We start from the raw sequence: 14,866 nt of genomic DNA on the forward strand, positions 1-14,866 counted from the left end.
GTGTTTTCAGCTGAATTATTGGAAAATGTTTTGAGCCTCATGGAATAGTGGAAGGTGCAGAAACTTGAGACTTGGAATGTTGCATCATATAAAAATTGTGCCCTCTGGTAAATCGATGCCAAATATGGTGCCATGATGAGGAAAGTTTACGAAAGAACTGGATTATTTGGACTTAACTCCCAGATCACCCATTTACTAGCTATTCCTATTTGTCAAGTTTCCTAGATTCTTCTGCCCATTTCTTTATCCATAATGTACCCTTCTATAAAGCTGTTGTGAAGACAGATTGGGTTAGATCCAAAAAGTCCTTTGAAAAGTAAGTTTTCAATAATTATGTGCACTATAAGTTATATAACTATCCTAACCCTCAGTTCCTTCATCAATAGAAATAGTAAGCATGACATCAATCTCCTAAAGCTATGAAAACTGCACAGAAAATATGTGCAAATGTTTTATCATAAGATCTAGTTCACAAGTAAATCTAATCATTTGTTTTTCCTCCATCCTGTTCTGGCTTCCCCTTTTCTTCCCCTCCAACACAAGCCTGAGAGCCCCTTGGTCTCGCAACCAAGGGAAGCCCATTCACATCAATGTTATGCGAGGACCAAATGAGAGTATACATACATTCTCCATGGAATATTCTTCAGGTGACAAAGGCCTTGCAGGTGTTTTTTTTTTTTTTTCTCTTTCTTCCTCTTCCCAATTTAACCAAACAGACCTATATGCTCCTGAAGAGAATCAAGGGTCTCTCCAAAGCACGCATCCTTAAGGCAAAGTGTTATTAATTGAACTGCTTGGTCTCTCTGTGCCTTAGTTTGATCACCACAAAATGAGAGGTCTAGAAGATCTATGACATCAGGTGGTTCTGGATGGATTTGATTGGGATGAATATCACAAAACCAAAGATGCAAAAGGAGAATGCGGAAGCTGAGCTCTGATCATGTTATTCCTATGCTTTAGACTCCTCAGAGTCCCCTCGCTGGGTAAGAGCAGGAGACAAAATCTTGAAAGCTGACCTCTAAATGCCTTTTGCAATTCTTGAAAAGCTGCATGGTCAACCCAACCCTTCCTAGGTACTACATTCTTCAGCAGCAGCAACACATTTGTATGTTCTCAATGTGTGCTGGACTCTCAGTCTTCCAGATCTTAGATTCAATCTTATTTTATTCCTTGAAGACTCTTCCCCAAGGTTTTTCTACTATGGAGTATCTTCTGTTGAAGCCTCCTATATCCCTGTTAAAAGATTGTGACCCCTTACTCTTTGCTCACCATACCTAGTTTGTGCCATCATCTTACTACAAATTATACTCTCTGTGAGATTAAAGCATAAGGGAGCTTCTCTACTAGTTATCCAGCTATTCTTTGAGGGCAAGGATGATATCATATTCATTTTTTATATTCCATATTGCAGCTAATATTATTGCTTTGCACATATTATATGTTTCATATGTTTTTCTCTATGCGTAGATGAACAAATGAAAGGGTTTGAAGAGAAATCTCACATATAAAAGATAATTGTGTCTAAGGATGAAAACTTAAAATTATATACAATTTCAGAACTTGTTTTAAAGGGCTAAGGTTTAGAACCTGCACCTAATCCAATTACAGAAAAAAAAATGAATGCAATTGAAAATGATAAATAATAAAACAAAGGCTTTAATTTTATTTTTATATTGTCTGGTTGCAACTTCACTATTACAGACAAATAAACAATTACTGTCAGCCTTGGCAAGATGTGAATCCTAACTATGTATAGTAATTTGAATAGGATTGCACTATGTAAATAGTATTGATTTTTTCTTGTTTGTATTAGAGTATATCACTGTTAGAAAATAGCCTTCCAAGTCAATGGTTGTAATTTAAACTTAATTATTTTAATTATTCCCCAAAGCAATCACATTATGTTTTGTCCATATATCCCCAAAGAGTATACCAAGCATATGTACATAAACATGTGTGCTAGAATCCTAGACCCAGAGTTTGCAGTTTATTACCTTTGCTCATATGAATTCTCACCAGGTCAAACCCCAACCTCTGCCTATCCCCACTCAAGTTCTCTTCCGGAATACTTCTTGTCACTACTGCAGGTTGGACCCAATATCTATATTTGTATTATTTGAATAATGTGAGTCAATTCTTTGTTCAAGCAAAGGTAAGAAAATGTGATGGTGACAGACCTGGACAGCTTGCACTATGGTTTAGGGGTCCCACTTGGAGCTCAGACTGGGTCAGATTTTTATGAGCAGATGGGTGAGGCAGCAAGAAGCAATCCCTATGAACAAAACAAGGAAAATAGTTTTGCATATACATTTGTGAGGAGCAGGGGCAGGAAGGAGTGTCCTATGTATTTATTGGTCCCCCAGTCCCATGGGTGTTTGTCAGCCATGAAAAGAGGGAGTTCGGGGCGCCTGGGTGGCTCAGTGGGTTAAGCCGCTGCCTTCGGCTCAGGTCATGATCTCAGAGTCCTGGGATCGAGTCCCGCATCAGGCTCTCTGCTTAGCAGAGAGCCTGCTTCCCTCTCTCTCTCTGCCTGCCTCTCCATCTACTTGTGATTTCTCTCTGTCAAATAAATAAATAAAATCTAAAAAAAAAAAAAAAAAAAGAGGGAGTTCACCACCATTTAACCTGGAGACACAGCATCATTGTTTTGGTGTCTAGGGTAGGAGATGTGGCCAAGTGGCACCTCCACAAGGGGTTCAAAGTGCTTTGATGTCCCAAGGCAGGAACAAATGCCTCATAGCCCCCACAATGCTAGCAGTTTCTGCAAAAGAAGAAACCTTTGCCAAGACAACAGTGTTCTGTACTCAGCTATAGCAGAAGGAGGTGTGACCCTCATTGGTTTTCCACAATGGACACTAACAAGAGAACCAGAGCAGGTGAAGGATTAAGGAAAAGCTGGAGAACTTGTGTTACATAAAACTCTGGAGGGCTCCAGGAGTGCAAGGCTGTGAATGAGCCAGAGAAACTGTCACTGAATTATTTTGGATTTATTTGGAGAGATTCACTGATGAATCCTGGATAAATTCTTCATAGAAGGAGCAGTTGAAAGAACCATTGACCTAGAGAAGACAGGAGGAATGCTTCTCTTTTATTGTCATGAAGCCCATTTAGAGAAGGGAAAGTAGAATCCTAAGCAACTCTAGGGGAGCCAGTGAGTGCAAGTACAAGGAGAGGCCAGTCAATTTGGCTGTAGGAGAAATTCCTAATCAACAGAGATGATCTGTGAAGGAGAGGAGGAAATTTTCCTCCATCCAAGTTTCTTCTACTGGACTAAGAATTACATTGACATGAGACAGATTAGCAGAGGGAAAAAAAAAAAAAAAAGTCTATTTACATGTGCACAGAGACCCAATAATGAAATTGAGACCTAAAGAAATGACCAAGGCAGGCAGTTTTTATACTTTTTAAACAAAGAGACAATGAATCTTGGAGGAATTGACAGGAGAAAGAAAACTTAACTTTGGGAGCTTCAATTAGTAAGGAACTCTAAGCAGAACTTGGGCTTGGGGAGTAAATTAGTAAAAAGTAACAAGAGTTGTTTGTACTGCCTTCTAGGCTCTAAATTTCCCACCTCTGGTGATGAGAATTCTCTATACCTCCCAGTACAGGGAGGGCCCCTTTCACAAGGGAGATTTATTTCCTTCTTTGAGAGGGACAAAGGGCCTGAGTGTCCTTTTTGCACAGACTGTCTCTTAAGTAACTTTATTTAAAATAATCAATATGCCAAAGTGACATATTTTGGGCAGGCTGCCTTGGCCCCTACATCGACAGCTAGACAAGCTGTCTCAGGAGGTAGTGAGCTCATTCCCATTGGAAGCATGTAAGCAAGGAGACTGGATCTTATCAATGATGTTGAGCTCATTCTTGGGCCACGTGAAAGACTAGCTGTCATAGGGAAGTAAAAGAGATTAATTCCGCATGATTCCAGAATGGAGGAAAAGGGCTCGGTGGTTGAAGCTACAAGGAAATAGATTTTAGCTCATTAGCAAGGGCTTATTACCAACAAAGCGGGTGGCCATACAAGTTGAAGAAATCGCTCTTTATCACCAGGCATGTTCAAGCAGAATTTGGCTGACTACATGGCTTCATTTACTTATGGAGCATAAGGAATATCATGGAGGACATTGGGAGAAGGGAGTTGAAGGGAGTTGGAAGAAATTGAACCATGAACCATGAGAGTTCTCATGAACCATGAGAGACTGTGGACTCTGAGAAAATAAACTGAGGGTTTTGGAGGGGAGGAGAGTGGGGGTTGGGTGAGCCTGGTGGTGGGTATTAAGGAGGGCACTTATTGCATGAAGCATTGGGTGTGGTACATAAACAATGAATCTTGGAACACTGAGAAAATACAATTCAATTTTTAAAAAGTAAATAAAATTTTTCATTTAAAAATTTTTAAAAAAGAATTTAGCTGATTACATTACAGGGTTTCTTAGCACTGTATAAGATTAACAAAAAAAGAAAAGGAGTATGTGTAAGAATGTGCAAAGTATTTCCTTAACAGTTAAATCTTCTCATCAGCTGATGTGTGTAGAATTTCTGTGGCAATGATGATGTAAACCTATTAATAATAACAGAAAAGTGTTCCATAGCACTTGACATATGATCTCCACTGTTGTAAGTGCTTTAAGTATATGAGCTCATTTAATTCCTACACAATCCTATGAGGTAAGCATTATTATTATTATTTTATTCCCATTTTATAGATGAGTAACTAGGGCACAGAGAGGTTGAGTAGCTTGCCCTAGATCTCATAGCTAATAATCAGAAGCACACCGAGCAAACCCAGCTCTGCCATCCATGCTCTTAACTAACCTGCCATCTTGACCAAGTGGGACTGGGGTCTGAGGGACCCACCCATCAACCTCAGTGCCTTTGGGGCACCACTAATAATTTTGTTCACCTTTGAGAGCACTCCAGAAAGTCTCTGAGCCTAAAGGACTGTCAGGTAAGTTCCAACTTTAATTGGTATACAGAAGAATTCACAAATGGAAATTTCAGAAAACTTGGGCTCTGCTGAGGGAAATAAATTTGTTCTCTCCTTTTCCTGGATGGTATGAGCAGGAGGGGCCATCCCTCAGTGGAGAATAAGTTCTGGCCTGGCTACAGAGAAAGTCCCATTACCTGTGGCCTCTCTTCCTTTCAAGACTTGCCAGTAAAAGAAATTGGTCTTAGAAAACTCTTCATCTAGCAGTCACAGATTACCCCCCAAGGAACTCATTAGCCAAAACAAAACAAAAGGAAGGGAAAGGGAAGGAAGGAGGCAGCAACAGAGGGACAGAGGAAGGAAGGACACAAGAAAGGAAGACAAAACGAAAGAAAGAAGGGCACAAAGGAAGATACAAAGACAGACATATATAAAGAAAGAAAAGGAAATAACCTGATGAAGTTTCTGAATGCTAAACATCAACCCAACCCCTCTGTAGGTGAAGAGCAAACTTCACTGATGTAATGCCCCTAACTAGAATAGCATTCTACTCTTTCTTCTGTCATTTACTAGAACTGGGAAGACAAATGAGCCAAGGATATTAACAAGAATCTGAACTTTATTCCAAAGCTGCCATATGCTAGGCTTGAAACCAAGCTCTGTAGCATATGTGCCCAACAGCAACTGAAGGCGAACAATTTCACAGAAACGTCAAGTACAGAATGGCTTCAGGCATTTGTCTTCAGGAATTCCCAGAGCCTTTCTAAGCATGGCAAATCCTGCAGCTCGTCCTGGTCCTCTTTGCAGCCCATCTCTGTTCATAGACTCTAGGACTAAAATGCTTTAAACTCTCTAGGAATTCCTCATAATTTAATACAACCCACCCACTTTACCAACATTAAATCAACAAATTAGAAAGAATAACACCATGCCAGAAAGATAAAGGGAGGGATTTCAGAGACCATCAAATGTAATAGTGACATTTTCAAACGAGGGAACTAAGCCCTGTGATACAAAGTTAAGACCAGAGCTTGAATTTCTGGTCTCTAGTCCAGTGTTTGCATTGAATAAACCTCTCCTTCCATTGCTCCACATATCTGAGTCTTTCCAAATCATTTCATGTCTTTTGTTTTCTTTAATCCCTCCCTCTTCTATAATTCCACAAGAGATTCAGGTAATGTCTTGGGCCAGCCCTTTGTCCCACATATTCTGAAAGGACAAAATCTACCAAAGGGCTATTTGCCCAGAGATAAAATTCATCCCAAAGAACCTCCAAGTATCGGTCATTATTTTATATTATGTATATTTTGCTGAAGGTCTACGCACTCTTTTTTCAGGATATATTGGTAATTCCTGGTCCTCCCTACTCCAGGATAGCATAAAGTGTCTCTGATGCATATTTCAACTCAGTAGGCAGTTCTAGATGGAGTTGACTCTGTTTTCCTTCCTTCCAGTTTCCATGTAACCCTTTGGTACTCTTTCTCTGTCTCTCTCTCTGCTTCGGTCTCTGTCTCTCATATTCTTATGTTCTGTGCTCTATTTCAGTATCCACAAGCCAACCCAAATATGCTGATATAGATATTTCAATTCATAATGAAAGAGAAGGCTCTGCTTAGCCTAGACTGCTGATCATCCTTTCCTGAGCTCTTTTCAATACCACCAGGGCAACTGTGAAGAGAGTGCTTCTCTTTATAAGATAACAATGGTAATTTTAACCCACAGAATTGCATAAATAGCCATGAGCTCTATTGATATAATAAATCAATCAATCAATAAGAGATAGCTCTTCCATGAAGAATTCCAATTAATAAATGGAGAATAGAAGGAAATCTAGGATCACCACTAAGCAAACACCACAGTAAATAGCATTGCAGATGTTTTGGGGTTTTTTTTGCTTTTGTTTTTGTTTTGTTTTGTTTTTTGGGTTTTTTGGGCAAGAGTTTGAGGAAAATCACAATTCTCATAATCTCAGAACATTTCACCCAAATATTTGTCAAGAACAAAGGAAAAGATAATTTTACAATGAAGAAAGTTGACAGATGTTAACTTAACCAAAAGATCAAGGTAAACATGACTAGCTATAAGACACTGACGTCTTGAAGCCTTTGATAAGATATACAGACGACACTACAGCATTTTTTTTTCATAATTCTTGGCAAAAAAGCATAAACATTTATAAGAAAACAAATCCATTCTTGGCACAAATCCAAATTAAAGGATAGTCTCCAAATAATCAATCCGTGCTCTTCAGAAGTGCCAAAATCATAAACGGTGAGAAAAGACTGAGGGAACTGTTACAGAGGGGAGGCAGCTAAGGACATCTAATAGGAGACAAATGCAACATGGGATCTTGAATTGCATCATAAAGGAGAAAAAGAACACTAATGAAAACTTGTTGAATTTTGAAAAAAGTTTGTACATCAGTTCATAATATAACACAATGTGAATTCCCTGGGTTTTTTAAAATGTTTATTTATTTTTTAAAATTTCTTTTCAGTGTTCCAGAATTCGTTGTTTATGTACTACACCCAGTGCTCCATGCAACACGTACCTTCCATAATACCCACCACCAAGCTCACCTAACCTCCCACTGCCCCCCCTCCATAAGCCCCAGTTTGTTTCTCAGAGTTCACCATCTCCCATGGTTCATCTCCCCCTCCAATTTCCCCCAACTCACTTCTCCTCTCCATCTTCCCATGTCCTCCATGGTTTTGATAAGCCCACTTAATTATCTAGGATGTTAACATTGTCAAAATTGGGGAAAGTGAGGTCAGGCATATAAGGAAACTTTTGCACTATTTTTGCAATGTTTCTTTAAGTCTAGCATTAGTCCAAATAAAACAAAGATAGAGCATGCTACATTTTTATTCTGCCCTTATACCTCACATGTATCTTCCTAAAGTATGATTGTCCCTGTCATGGTACTAACAAAATAAAAACCAACCCAACACTGATTCACTGGAGAATTCATAACAAAAATAATGGTAAGGAGTCATTCAAACTGTTCATCCAATCTACTCTTAATGGATGTCATGGAGAAAATATAATACACAATGGACCTTACAGTTGGTCTTGTTACCTCTGTTTCCTCACCAATTTGATTGCAATAAAGCAGTGTCTGTAGGGGGAATAGAAAGATTTTAATCTTGACAGATCAATTGTATTTATTGTGTTTTGGAGTTAAATGTCCTCTCTAAGGTTCACTCACTTTTAAAATACATGTAATGCCATCTTTATTTATTGTTTATCTCTTAAACTTATATTTTTTAATCTTGATTAAACTAGTAATAATCTTTACCAACCACAACATTGTCCAGAAATGTAATCCTTCTAGTTAGCAACAGTTATTATTTCCAGAAAGATGGAGTAGCATGTGCAAGTAGACTAATTGTTTAATAAACTATGCTTAGAATCGTGTAGTAAAAAGATGTTTTATATGTGAATCATGAGAACTAAACTGCAGTGTCTTAGAAAGGGTCACTAGAATGTTCTACAAGGACAGACAACCTTATGATAACTACTATCATTGAGTGTCTTCTAGATCCCAGAGATATGCTTGATACTTGACCTGCATTATCTTAGTCAATCATATATCAGAACTTCAAGGTAGCTTTCATTATATTCAATTGAGATTCAGTGTACCCACAGCTTATAAGTAGTGAGAACCAAGAGCCAAATCCTGGTTCCCCTCCCTCTAAAGCCACATAGTTTTCTTTTTCTTGTAACAGGTAACCCAAGACACCAAAAGTTAAACATCTTTAGGATCAAGATGATTTGATCAAGTGAATACCTTAAAAATATCCAATTTGTTTGAAAGTATGATGAAGTTGTTTGTGCTCACTATGTCAGAATGATCTGAGCACTTTGTTCTCTGGCTGATATGACAGTGAACAGTTCCACTTCCCGTCCAAAAAATGCCAAGAAGACAAACTTAACTAGCTTTCCTTGGACACAAGCAGCCCCCTTCCAGAGGAGGTAACATTTAAAGTGAGTCTTGAGAAATGAGCTATACAGCCAGACAAGCTTGGGAACTGTTTCCCAGCAGAGAAAACAAAGGTACACGGACATGAACTGGGAAGAACTGCAAAGTATAGCTAGAGTAGAGGGATACTTTACATGGTGCCCATGTACACATAAGAAACACAAAGAGAATTCAATCATAGTTGGTACCTTAATATAACTTATAGGTTAGCCAGGGAAACCCAACTTCCACACAAGAAGATGATATGTTTTAAAATGGGTGGTAAAATTCATCTTTTGATACACAGCAAAGTGTCTCTTAAACATCTTACCTTCTCCTGTACCTTCTTCTCACTCTCGCTACATTGACAACATATGACAATTCTACTTGAAAAGTAAAGGGAGAAAATCTGCCTACTTCTCAATATTTATTACTTGGGAAACCCAATGGTAGACTTAATTTTTTGTGTGTGAAAATAGCATATAAAATTCTTATCTCTGCCAATCAGTTCCCTTAATAAAGAAGCTTGTTTCAGGTGCGTGGATTTGCCAAATTTAAAATAAAAGTCATCATGGCACTTGAGCCATGTATTATGTCATTTTAAGCAATGACAGAACAAATACCAAACAGTGAGAAGTAGGATAGCTATTTATCATCAACTGTTGCGTCTTAGGCACTGAGCACATTAGCAGTGAATATTTAGTGAATGGTTACTCTATGTCAGACAGAGATAATTCTTTTACAGGAATCTCCTTGTGTAATCTTCATAACCACCCAAGGTCTTAAAATATTGTCCTCAGTTTAGGACATGAAGAAGAAAGAAACTGAGTTTAGAAGAAGAAACTGAGGCACAAGGTGGGTAAGTAAGCTGGCCAAGTACATCAATGTGTAAGTAGTGGAACCAAGAATTTACCCCAACATTATCTGACGTCATAGAGACTCACTTTATCTCTCTAAAAGTCCTATAATCTGGTGAATGATTCTCCTGGGACAGAGGTGTGACCCTTAACTCCTTGGACTTGATGCTTAAGGTAAAATTGAGATTCACCATTCTAAAAATGCCATATTCTAGCTAGCCCCAACCAACTTTGTTATGAGTACTCCAACTTTCTGTATGAAGAAATGTGGTCAGGAACAGTCCTGGGTAACTTGAGCTTTCATAAAAAAGAGAACTAGGAGCTCTAGTGGCACATCTTTCCAATATACAGAAGCCATATGGCTGGTGGCAAAAGCCATCTGGGACCCAGGCATCTTCACATGCTGGGAAAGAAAGCTAGATCTCATCCCTCCCAAAGATATAACAGGAGGCATGCTGTGGGGGAGCAAACTGAATGTGGGGCAAAAGAAACATTCTAAGTGAAGTGCCTGATAAGTGAAGTGCCTGAATTCTTTTTATCTTCCACTGAGTGTCCAACCTTCACATTCCCACACTCCCATGGTGTTGTCTAAGAAAGGGTTTGAATAACTTGTCCATGATACACACAGTTGGTAACAGAGCAAGGGCTCCAAAAAGCTGTTTGTTTCCTAGTCTATTGTTCTGACTATCTGACTTGTACTGACTTTCAACTGGTATTTGCAAACTCATGGGGAAGATATTTAGGATACATCCTGCCCTGAGCAAGTCCTAACATGCTCCAAATTTAATTTCTCTCCCTTTTTTTCTTCTCATAATAGAGACATCACAATGTCTCTTTCCAAACTGTTTGAGGAGATTAAATGAGGTGATGTTTATGTTAGCATGATAAACATCACAGAGCAAGCTCAGGACAAAAGGGACTCAAATCGATGTTTAGATTTCAGTAGAGCCAAATATCCCTCAAATACCCCTTGTCTTATGCTTGGAGAGAGGACAAAAGAGTGGGAATAGAAAGATAAAGAGAAAGACAAGGATTGAAAGTGGAGAAGATTGCAGGGAGAAAAATTAAGTGCATTGAATAAGGAACTTCAACCAGTCAAAATCTCTCCTAGACCTCTCCCTTTCCTTCTTCATATTCATTATGCTCCTTTCCCTTCTGTGAAGCAAATCTAAAACCAGCTCTTTAGGGAGCTACAACAACCATCTTTATTAATTGCATGAAGTAGTTAAGCAAAGCATTGTTGAAATAATGGGTTAGCAAAAGGCTAGAAATTATGGGTTATACTTTGACAATATATGGCTTTAAAAAGGAGTGAGCCAGAACTATGGTTACTTGAAGACAGAATATGTAGCAACACTATGAAGTTGCTTTGTACACTGCATTGGTGAAATACTGTCCCAGTCAGCATTTTCAGCTATAAAGAGCGACAGGACCAGACTCTGGCCAATTAAAAAGTTATTGGGAAAATCACAGAATTGTAAGGATGCTGTATAGCCAGAGTTTGAAAATGGGCAAGAACAAAAGACGGCAGATCTCATCACTGCCATTGGAAGTCCGGTAAGATAGAACCTTGCTGTCAGGAAGCCATGTAGACTTGACAAAAGTCTTTTAAAGATAGTGAAGGTAGAATATAATATTCAAACCAGTTTTCAGCCTCATTTCCTTTGACTCAGATCAGAATAAAAAATGGCAGCTGCCATTGGTGTGAGACCCTTTATCTTCTAAAGCACAAGTCATGAAACCAGCCACAAGCCAACTGGCTAGTGACTTTGGGAATCACATAAGCTCCCAACAGTTCAAGTTTTCTATTCATCAGGTACAGATAGTAATTCCCAAACTGTTCAAGCACAGGACTATTATGACACATAAGGGGGCAGTGGTCTCTTTGACATTGGCCACAGCAACTTCTTTCAAGATATGTCTCCAAAGGCAAAGGAAACAAAAGCAAAAATGAACTTTTGGGACTCCATCAAGGTACAAAGCTTCTGCACAGCAAAGGAAACAGTCAAGAAAACAAAGAGGCAACCCACGGAATGGGAGAAGATATTCACAAATAACACTATGGACAAAGGGCTGATATCGAAGATCTGTTAAGAACTCCTTGGGGTGCTTGGGTGGCTCAGTGGGTTAAAGCCTCTGCTTTTGGATCAGGTCACGATCCCAGGGTCCTGGGATCGAGCCCCACATAGGGCTCTCTGCTCAGTGTGGAGGCTGCTTCCCACCCTCTCTCTCTGCCTTCCTCTCTGCCTACTTATGATCTCTGTCTGTCAAATAAATAAATAAAAATCTTTAATTAAAAAAAAGAACTCCTCAAATTCAAAACTCAAAAAACAGATAATCATGTAAATAAATGGGCAGAAGACATGAACAGACACTTCTTCAATGAAGACATACATATAGCTAAGAGACACATGAAAAAATGTTCATCATTAGCTATCAGGGAGATTCAAATTAAAACCACATTGAGATACCACCTTACACCAGTTAGAATGGCCAAAATTAACAATACAAGAAACAACAAGTGTTGGAAAGAATGTAGAGAAAGGAGAACTCTCTTATACTGTTGGTGGGAATTCAGGTTGGTGCAGCCACTTTGGAAAACAGTGTGGAGATTCCTCAAAAAATTAAAAATAGAGCTACCATATGATCCTGCAATTGTAACTATGACCACAAAGATACAGATACAGTGAAAAGAAGGGCCATCTCTACCTCAGTGTTCATGTCCCCAATCACCAAACTGTGGAAAGAATCAAGATGCCCTTCAACAGATGAATAGATAAAAAAGATATGGTCCATATATACAATGGAATATTACTGAGCCATCAGAAAGGATGAATACCCAACTTTTGTATCAACATGGACAGGACTGGAGGAGATTATGCTGAGTGAAATAAGTCAAGCAGAGAAAATCAAATATCATACGGTTTCACTTACTTGTGGAACATAAGGAATAACATGGGGACATTAGGAAAAGGAAAGGAAAAGTGAATTGGGGGAAAGTGGAGGGGGAGAAAAACCATGGGAGACTGTGGACTCTGAGAAATAAACTGAAGGCTTTAGAAGGGAGGGGAGTTGGGGGATGGGTGAACTTGGAGGGGGGATGGGTGGATATTAAGGAAGGAACATATTACATGGAGCACTGGGTGTGCTGCATAAAAAATGAATCTTGGAACACTGAAAAAATAATTTTTTTAAAAAAAAAGACATGTAAGGGGATGGGGAGATATAAATTGTCTCAAAAACTCATAAGTCTCTGCAAAATATTAAGAAGCTTCTTCATAATCATTAATCTTTAATTATTACTGGAAGGTGATAAGCACATGTAAAAAGCAATGTCTGGAAATAATTATCCTAGGATGAAACACCTTTTACCATCTTGATGGCCTTAGAAAAACCCAGCTGATTACTTGTTTCTAAAATAGGCATAAAGTTATCTATCTCCCAGAATTAGTGTAAAGATCAAAAGAGATGTCACATTCAATGAAGAATTTCTAGAACTTAAAAACAACAACAACAACAACAAAATGGTAGATAGAAATAATTAAACCAAGAACTAGTAATAATAGTAATACTAGATCATGCCTCATCTTCTCCTGGATGGGAAGGGGAAGTATTCCCCTGGATATTAACTCTCTTATCACCTATAGCAATTAATCTCATCTAATTTCATAACATCTCTTGAATTACTACTATTTCGGACTGGTAATTTAAAGTTTATTTACATTTTATTGTTGCTGTTGATGACATGCCATCTCTTACAGGTCTATTTGATTGAACTCACCTTAACCTCAGTCAAGAAAGCTAAAAATCCTTAAAGAATACCTGTTTTCTCTGTGTCAGCCACAGCAAGGAAGAGGTTACTGAGGATTGAGAACACTTGCTGAAGCAGAAGACATCTGACCTTGTCAGGAGCCCTCGGGTTTTTGCCAGCACTTCTGCTCTTCCCTGAACACAGCCCTCAGTGGAAAAGTACTGCCCTGACTCTGTGAATTATTAATCTCTTCATGACATCAAATACCTACTAGATGAAAAAAAGAAAAAAAAAAAAGTGGATTCCATGAGGATCTCAGAGAAAACCAAGAGCTAGTGATATCCTTTTGACCACAGTCAGGATTCTCCCTTGTTCCCTCATGAATTAGAGACACCCTCACTCTTTCTCATACACATAACTTGAACACCATCAGGCTGAATGAAACACCACTCTTTTCTTTGGGGGTTGATATGAAGGAACAGACTTTAAATGACTCCTCATTTAGTCAATGATGTCACACCAATTTTAAATGAGTTTATGTTTTGAGTTCCTGACAACTGGAGAACAAGAAATTGTTCAAGGTCTTTTCAGTTTTCTGTTTTCCTTTCAAGGATCAGTTGCTGATTCCAAGCAGATCAAAATCACTGGAGGGTAGAAAATTATATTGACACATGGAAAATTCCAGTAGTAAAAGGTCCATAGGAAATACATCTGTCATTTTCTACATTACTTGACAGGGCTGTGAGCCAAATTCTTAGTAAGGCTAACCTCTGAAAGAATGGATTTATTTTTAAGTCGGAGAGAGAAAATGGCAGGATAGAAAGATCATGGCTCAAGAGATTTGAATTCTGTAGCCTTGAGCTTTCTTTCAAAAGCATTTACTGAACACAGGTACTCTGGAATATACAGACATACCCCCCAGTGAAACCATCTACCATTTATGCAACACCTAGTGTGTATCAGACACTCTGTGGGTGGTTTGTTCATAATAGCTAATTTGCCCTCACAACAACCAAAGGATACATCATTTCCTGTGCCTTACGCTTTTGAGGAAAATAGATGCTTAATGAAATATGCATACTAAGGTCAGCAGAGTTGAAATTCAAACCCAGATTTACCTGGATCTAAAATTCTTGGAAACAAACTGAGGGTTACTGGAGGGGAGGTGGGTACAGGGATGTAGTAACTGGATTATGGGCATTAAGGAGGGTATTTGATGAAATGGGTACTGGGTGTTATATGCAACTGATGAACCACTAAATTCTATCTCTGAAACTGATAATATACTATATGTTAATTAAATTGAATTTAAATAAAAAAATAAAATTCTTAAGAAATATGTCACTTAGCAGGAGAACTTTATAAGTAAA

At 38.5% G+C, this 14,866-nt stretch overlaps 1 protein-coding gene across 1 annotated transcript in view; it reads right to left on the bottom strand.

The window, feature by feature from the left end:
* The window catches only part of LOC309862926 (uncharacterized protein), a 175,675-nt gene extending 161,997 nt beyond the window's left edge, over positions 1-13,678 (bottom strand). The window contains exon 1 of the mRNA XM_082727355.1: positions 13,568-13,678. The gene's annotated coding sequence lies outside the window, so the exon portion shown is untranslated. The remainder of the gene's footprint in view (positions 1-13,567) is intronic.
* Between the last annotated feature and the right edge of the window lie 1,188 nt (positions 13,679-14,866).

This window comes from Mustela nivalis, assembly GCF_964662115.1.
Source record: "Mustela nivalis genome assembly, chromosome: 4".
NCBI lineage: Eukaryota > Metazoa > Chordata > Mammalia > Carnivora > Mustelidae > Mustela > Mustela nivalis.